At 41.5% G+C, this 8,236-nt stretch overlaps 1 long non-coding RNA gene across 2 annotated transcripts in view; it reads right to left on the bottom strand.

Annotated features, from left to right (window-relative positions):
* Positions 1-287: 287 nt before the first annotated feature.
* The window catches only part of LOC101749129, a 17,362-nt gene continuing 9,413 nt past the window's right edge, over positions 288-8,236 (bottom strand). For both annotated transcript variants that reach the window (XR_003077696.3, XR_006932688.1), the window contains exons 3-4: positions 7,711-7,819; positions 288-7,277 (exon numbers count right to left, since the gene is read on the bottom strand). This is a non-coding gene — a long non-coding RNA (uncharacterized LOC101749129). The remainder of the gene's footprint in view (positions 7,278-7,710; positions 7,820-8,236) is intronic.

The following is an 8,236-nucleotide window of genomic DNA, read 5'->3' as shown; positions in this document are numbered from 1 at the left end:
TTTCAGGAAAATCCTGCAACTTGCAAACACCAACTGATCTTAGGAATGTTGAAGAATGTTTGTCAGTAAAGAAGTGTTTGTGGCTCAGCTGGGTGGGGAGTACTGGATCTGCTAGGATTGACTGCTGTGCTCTGCCATGCAAAGTGTCTGATTAAGGCTGTGAGTTGCTCCATATTCTATAAATCTTCCAGAGTTTCTAGCCATTTTTTCAGCATAAACTGCTGCAAATGTTTTGAATCTGTTGCTCCATGAGAGTGCATTCCGTAGAATGTATTAAATTTGAGGGTTACCTGCCTAAGTTTTTGAGGTCTTTCTCTCAGTTGTTGCAGAGGTAGATAATCAGAGTATCAGCTGGTGTGTACACACATACCACTGTGTCCCTTGAATACAACCAAATCTATTAATGTTTTACACATCGCTCATCAGGAAACCAGTACAAAGAATCGCTTCTCCGACTGCGCGTAACAATGACGTACATCCCTAATCTCCAGTCGTATCCGGCCCGATCTCTTGCCTTGAAGAGATTCCTCGCTCCAACCACTTGGGTGCAGGAGCAGCTCAGTGGCAGCACAAGTTGTCATCTGCTGGATGAGAGTGAATCCATTTCCAGATCCTCACTGCAGGATCCACTTCTTTCACTGGCTCGTACGAGCTTGAATATGCGTAACCTTAAGGCACATTTTCTTAGACTTCTTGATTCAGCAAAAACTCAGGTATAAGCAAGACATGTTAGGGAGGGATTTTTTTTGAACTAAGCCACAGTTCTTAAGGGAATCAGAGAATGAGATGAACATTTCAATTCAGCCAGCCATCCCTATGAAGAAGCTGCTTGGCTTTCAGAGAAAGCCTCGGAGGCTCTTTCTGACTTTCCCATTTCATACTCCACCAGTGACCTGCTCTGCTTTGCAGAGAACTGGTTGGTAGTAAAGTCCCAATGTTAAAGTACAGTCTGAGCACAGGTGTTATTTTGTAGATATGCTTCTGTCATCAAAATGGAAACATTTGGCATTTAGCACAATTTGCCACTCAATCTCTGTTATCTGTGAAAAATACAATATGTCTTCCAAAACTGTATTTGACGTTTCACAAAGCAACCTGATAGTGTAGAAAGGAGCACACAGATCAGAATGGAGATGGAGGTTTCTGAGAATGTACAGTGCAATGTAGAAGATTCATGAGGAGGGCATAATTTGGAGCCGGGGGGGTGCGTGCAGGTAGTTATAAAAGGAAGGTGAGAACAATCAGCTGTAAAATGGCTATTTGGTATCGTATCAGAGCAGCACAGTAGCTACGACTGGTTATGGAAGCCAGGAGACCCTGACTGATTCCTCTTACTCAAGAGGGGGGGACAAAGCAGCCAGATGGTATTGATGAACTTGGTCTTAACAGCTAGTTTAATTATTTCATCTGAAAATCAATAGAATTATCATATGAGAAAGTTTTCTGCACTTTCATGTTATTGATCATGTGTCATGCTTTAAAAATGTGAACTGGGGAAAGTAGGTTTCGAGGCAAAAATCTTCGCTATGATGGAGGGAGCGAGGCTGAGGTTGCATACTTCTAAGCTTCCAAATTTCTGCTATGGAAATTTAGTCATTACTCCTAGGAAAATTACTGTAAAGCTAAAAAGAGTTTGGGTTAAACTTAGAAAAAATCCATAGGAGAGAAGTAACCAAAATGCTTTAATTATGATGAGTACTTCATGTAACTGGATAACAAAAGTCTGCACTGCGATACGTTGATGTTTTTTGATTTCTTCTGAACTGGTTTGTCTAGAAACCTGTATAGATATTTTTCATTAACATGCAGAGCTAAACTTTGTTTCAGTTTCTAATGTTCCTGAGATCATTGCATCATCTCTGCTGTGTGGACTCCTTTCACACATGCTTAGGCTCTGCCTTACTAAAAATCACTGTTTGGGCAGCACTGGCTCTGGGACCGTGTCTGACTTATAAAATCAACTGTATTTCAGAGATAAAAACAATAAGTTGCATTTTAAACCAGAATTTATAACAAATGGGTAGTGAAGCAGGGTAAGTTCAACAATGCTCTCCCTTCAGCTCCTTTTGCCTTCTCAGTTTGTCTTGCTGCCTGTCTTACCTGGCTGCCAGCTTTGAGCCTTCCCCTCTAGCAGCAGAGCAAAGAAGCCCCGTCTTCCAGGGACAAGCTATGCCTCAGCCCATCTGCTTGCTTCTCCAAAGCACCACCCAATATCTGGCTGACCACACCCAGGCTTGACTTAAGATGGGCAGAAAGGAACGAGGAAAAATTTCCAGGTTCTCCATGTGTCACTATCCATTGCTGACTCATACCACATTATGCTTTTTTAACTACCATGATTGAGTTATCCATTAACAATGGCAAAGGAAAATTAATTCCTGCCTGGGTAAGTCTGATGATCAGAGCTTCGAGCAAAGAAAAAGTAAAACAAAAGTCAGTTGTAGACAAGGAGGAATGGTTTCTGTAGGGTTTAAAATATCCCATTCCCTGAATGCTGGGGAACCAAGTAGTGCTGTGTGGTTGATGTGCGGTCTTGGTTTGCGAGCTTCTTGGGAATGCTGGTCTCCAACGTGCTGTTATAGGCCAGAGCAGACTGTGTCTGAAGCTCTGTGTTGGTTTTCTCCTCCGGAGACCATGAAGAACCCAAGTTGGTTTTCTTTAAGGAACTTGTCATGATCCAAGTAGGAATATCATGGCAGCAGAGAACTGAAGCGCTGAGCCTGTAGCTCACTGATCAGGTACTAGAAGTTGGGAGTACAGCAAACTGGCTAAAATGCAGTTATTTTCAGGAAAATAGCCTCACTGAAGTACTGTTGGTTTTTGTTGTTTCTTTTTTTAATCAGTACATTTGACCCATATGAACAATAATGTGTGCAGGAGAGCGAGACTTTTTGTTAGGAGACAGAGCAAAGCTTCTGAGAGATGAATGCACGATGGCATTGGCCGCTGATCCAAGTTAAGCAGCCTGACTCTCCTACCAGGAAATACTTAGCAGATGTCAGGTAGCTTCTTAACATGTTAATCCTTTACATGATAGGGGTATTTATTGCTTTTAGTTTGGGGAAAGTATACTGTGTTTTTCCAGTCTAATATGCACACAGAATGCAAAGCATAACAAAGGTTTTGCCTATGGGAGCTACAAGCAATAACTCTGTAATTAACAGCATTACATCTGGGTTGTGGACATGGAACAGGTACTGTAGTCAGTCAGAGAAAGTCCAGCTATTGCTAGTACAGCAGGGATGGGTTTTTAAGCTTTGCCAGTACAGATCTCTTTCCATGATAAAAACCAGTGTTTCTGATGCTGCCTATGAACACCCTTCCTTAGCTCCTTATGACAGCCCGATCATTTCTGTACAGTAGCCCAGGAGAGGTTCAACATTCACCTCGATATGCCTGTGCTGTTGTCCTGCCATGCCATCAGGATCCAATTTTGATCTAACAACTGCTTAACATTTAGACAAAATAGACAAGATTTGATATGGCACCTGGGACAGTGCCCATCACAGGGCCGAACTGTGGATCTGGGTCCAGTTGACGCCTCACACACCACACACGTTCCCTCAGCCCAGCTCTCACACCTTCTCCTTCCCAGATGAGCAGATTCCCTATGGATGGCTCAGGAATCTCCAGTCCTCGCACCCCCAGGCAGCTGCCTCCATCACAGAGGCCTTGCACCTGTAGCTGTTCCTTCTGGACTCATAGAGATACCGCCTGCAGCCAAAAGAGCTGTATGTAGCCTCCAGTGTGCTCCTTGCACTGTTCTAAGACTCCATGAGGCCTTGCTGAGATCCCTCTGATGCACTGCAGATATCTGGTTCATATATTGCTCTCTAATTTATGCTTTCCCCTGCACTTTTTTTTCCAGATGAGCTTTTTAGCAGCTACATGGGTGTTACTGTGGTGACTGTAACCAGGCAAAAACACACCATTCTTATTGAGATGGTTCTACAATTGTGGACTTGGATACGATTAAGAGATTTCTAAAGGCCTGCAGTATATTTTTTTCTTTTGCCCTTTTCTGCGAAACAGAAAGAGATTTCTAATGAATTTCCAGTTACAAAGTATGAAGTGGAAATGTATGATTCATCTTCAGAAGCATGCGTGTATTAGTTTATACATAAACACACGCATATTATGCACACAAATGTTGTGCCTTTTAGCTGGTTAGAGATTTTGAAGAGCTTTTAACCAAGCATAATTGAGATTTTTTGGATGTTTCGGCTTTGCATTTCTTTGTGCTTCATTTGGTTTTCTCGTTAAATTTGATTTTAACTTAGAATGTCCAAGGGTTATAGTTTCTGGGCTTTGAATAATTACATTATCTCTGCAGTATATTTTACTGTAAATCACTGCCGTGTACCCCTAACATTGCCTCCATCTTCATTTTTCTTCCTGTGGTATAATGTAGTTTCCCTGCTCTGTGAGGTTTTTGAGGAGACAGCAGTCCGTGATTCGCAGCAGGTGAGTGCCTTTCCAAAGAAAGGTGAGAATGTGCTGCTGAAAGATGTCATTATTGCTCTCAAAAACCAGAACGGAAATGTATCGTTTTATCTTACTTTCCTAGAGAAACAAAACAGGACAAGTGTAGCAATTAATGAAAAAGAGAATTGTAGTGCAAACCCAGATTCTTAATATACTGATAAGTGCATATTAATCTCAGCAATTAGCCATGAGCTGCTATTTTCCTTCCGTGTGCAGCTCTCTCTGAAATTGTAGTGATGTTAGTAATGTATACAAAACTGATAATCTGCTTCTCTAGGCTTGTTTAAGACAAAAAGACATAATCACCAAACCCCATGTCTTAATGTACCAATTTTTGTTGACATACAAGCTAACAGAACTGACATGAACATCTTCTATAATACAGCCTGCATTCAGCCAACAGAGTCACAGAACGAAAGAGTAGGAGGCACCCTTTGATCAGATAGTTTGAATGCTTTCCTATTAAAACCATTGCACTTTACCTGCTTTATTTATTGCCAGGCCTGGTAGCTTATGTGTGACAGCAGTGGATTCCCAGTAAGGCATCAGACCTTCATCTGGAGACTGGGGAGGAGAATGCTGGGATGGGGAATTGTTTCATTCAGCTCTTTGCTCCAGGTGTGAAGAGTCCTTTTCATTACAGATCCATACAACTTACTTTGGCTTCCACTGCAGGCTTTATAGAGAGGACAAGGAGCAGTTTAATCTGGTTCACGAAGAGCACAGATACCTGCTCTGAGTTCACTGTTGCTTTGACAGGGAAACTGTGACTGTGCTATAAAAACATCTGCAGCTCTGAATTTTGTCTCCTCTGTCAGTAATATTTCTCTGATGAGAATTAGCAAAGGCAAATCTGGAAGGATGAAGAACCAGAGAGGAAAGGCAGAAAACTAGCAATGGAGAGACATATATGTCGCATGACTCTTCTCTGGTAGGAAAGATCTTGCACACATACACAAAAGAAAATCAAGTCTTCCTGTAAGTATCGCAATCTCTTTAATTCTTTTCCCTAGTACTTGACATAATCTTTATGTGTTTAAAAATTAAATGCGAAGTTGCAGGAAGGACTGCACAGTGGCTCCTCTGGGCCTGAATCCATTCTTTATTGGGGCCTTCCCCTCTTTTTGCCATCCTTTGTTTGCTCTGGTAAAACGAGCAATTGTGTGGGACATGAGCACAGTCCAGACCTCATTCAAGTCTCCGTTTGTTCCCTGAATGACCTGGCTGTGCAGATCTCACTCTGCTCACGTCAGTGCAGAGGAAAAAGCTCCAGTCTTGAAGTGTAAGCACAAGGGAGAGAACTGAGTTTTCCCATGCGTTGTTGCTGCCATTGCGTCATTCCAAGCTCAGGATTTGGTGTCTCAGAAAAGATATCTTGTCATTGTCTATGTTCTTTCAAATTTGATCACTTTAACTTCCCCAACAGCAAAGGTTCTCTTTGAAATCCTCAATGTCCATTTATTGTTCTTGCTTCACATTTGAAATCAAGCAGGCATGAAACAAATTTAATGTAGCTCCAACCTTCTTCCACCCAGCTTGGTAAACTGGTATTGATCCATCTAATGCATCTAACAGGGACCAAACGGGCTGCACAAGGAGATATTTTCATTCCGTTGTGTGATTTTTTTCAGCACAATGGATTGGTTTCCTTTGGAAAGCTTGCTCCAGATTGTATACTGGAAGGTATGAATATCATTCAATGTAGTAAAAGGAGGGATGACCTCTTACAGAGTTCATCACTGGGATTTGCTCTGGAAAAAAGTCTGGAGAGGGTTTGGAGGAAGCTGACCCAGCAGCCACTCCCAGCACCAACCACTGACCAAGAGATGCCTCTATGAAGCCTAATTCCTCACCTGGAGGAGAAGGGTGAGAACTCCCATATGACCAGCCCTGCACAGCACCATGCGTTCTTCCACCCTTCCAGCTCAAATAGGGTGACCTACAAATACACCTATTTTCCTTTCTTCAGTAATTAATCCAAGAGAAGTAACTATCCGGAGCAGCAAACTGAGCACACCGTGATGGTAAGTCTCTACCACTTGTTCTGATTTCATTATTCCCTCTGTCTTTTCAAGTCGGTCACATTGTTATTTTGCTGTCGGGGAGCCTTGCTCCATTTTGAGTTTTGTTCTGCTCAGGCTCTTCCATTCAGACTGTCATAACCTGCTTGTGCCACAAAGCATTATTTCATTTTATCTGGAGGCAGCTGGACTGACAATACAGTTACGCCATTTCAGGAAGCTTTTAGAGATCTGCAGTGTCAAGAAAGAACAATTTGCGTTATCTTCTTTATTGTGTCTATTACTTCTTCAAAAAAACATCATTTAACGTGCAAATGGCAAATAGAAGCATTCTTGAAATTTATACTTGGTGCAGATTTTATGTCCTCTTCCTTCAATCATTGCTGAAATTAGAAGGTTAAAAACATTTTTGGATGATAAAGACCTGGCTGAGACTGAAGATAATTCCTACTTTTGTCTTTTTTCTTCAAGGAACTTATTTATTAAAGAAAAGAGTCAATTTTTAAGTAGAAAATGAACTGATTTAGAAATGTTATCCGTATGAATTGCATTTAATTTTGTTACTGTTTAATATATAAAACATTTTGAAGTACCCTTTTCAGTGCTCACAAGTGTGTATACTCCTACGTAAAGAGATGAGATTAGACTGCTCTTGAAGTAAACTGACACGTTCCAGTCTCTGACTTGAAGTGCGACTCCTGTACGGTACGCTATTGCATGTCGTGCCCTCAGCTGATCTTCACAGAAATGCCAGCTGAAGTATTGCTGAGCCTATGGAAATAAGAACAAGAGTTTCCAGTGTGATTCCACCAATGTTTTAGCTGTTAGGATAGGACTTTTGTGTCTGCGAATTGCAGTCTACGTGGAAGTGACTGATGTTTTCTGTCATACTCCGATGAGTGTTTAAAATATTAATGATGCATTCGGATTAAGGAAAAAAAGTCCTCCCAGCTGATCTGGCCACTCCTTTACTCAAAGGACACTTCTCCATGTGGTTGCTTCTCTACTAATTGCATACAGCAAAACGACCGGCTACATCAGTTTGCGCATGGGGCCAAAAAGAAACTCACGTCTGTAGAATGAGAGTAGGATCTGCTATGGAAATCTCTATGAATGTGCAAGCACTAACGGCAGAAGCCTCAATTAATTCCCCTTTTAATTAAAATACTCAACATTATAATAAAAAGATTATTTCCTTACTTACTCTGCAGTTTTAGAGTCCAAGTAAACCAGCACAATGCTTTTATGGTGATGCACGCATTGCTCATGGAGAAACACTGCATCTACTCACTGCTTTGGGAGTTCGTATCTCACTGGGAAAAAAAAAAAAAAAAAAAAAAAAAAGACTTGAAAGATGTGACCCCAACTGCTTTCAGCAGCTAAATCAAGAACTGTTGGTTCTTCACACTTTCTCTTGACCATTCAGAACATGAAACGTCCCTATGCTGGAATCAAACGCGATGTGCACACACTGCCCTTATACACCTCGTCTTTTCTATAATTTGAATGAAGCATGGAATTTTAAAATAGCATTCAGAGCATCTGTGCAAAAATAATGTAAATACTGTCATTCTTATCCAGTCCAAAGGAGTTAGTCAAGGGCAAGATGGGATACCATCACGTGCAGATCACTGCATGGCCACAGCGTTAGGAGAATAGAAATGCAATTGTACTGCTCATGTTCCGGCTACATGGCTTAAGCTACAAGGCAGTTTGTAACACACGGGATG

The sequence above is a fragment of the Gallus gallus genome, chromosome 1 (assembly GCF_016699485.2).
Source record: "Gallus gallus isolate bGalGal1 chromosome 1, bGalGal1.mat.broiler.GRCg7b, whole genome shotgun sequence".
In the NCBI taxonomy this organism is placed as follows: domain Eukaryota; kingdom Metazoa; phylum Chordata; class Aves; order Galliformes; family Phasianidae; genus Gallus; species Gallus gallus.
This window is presented reverse-complemented; position numbering and strand designations above follow the sequence as displayed.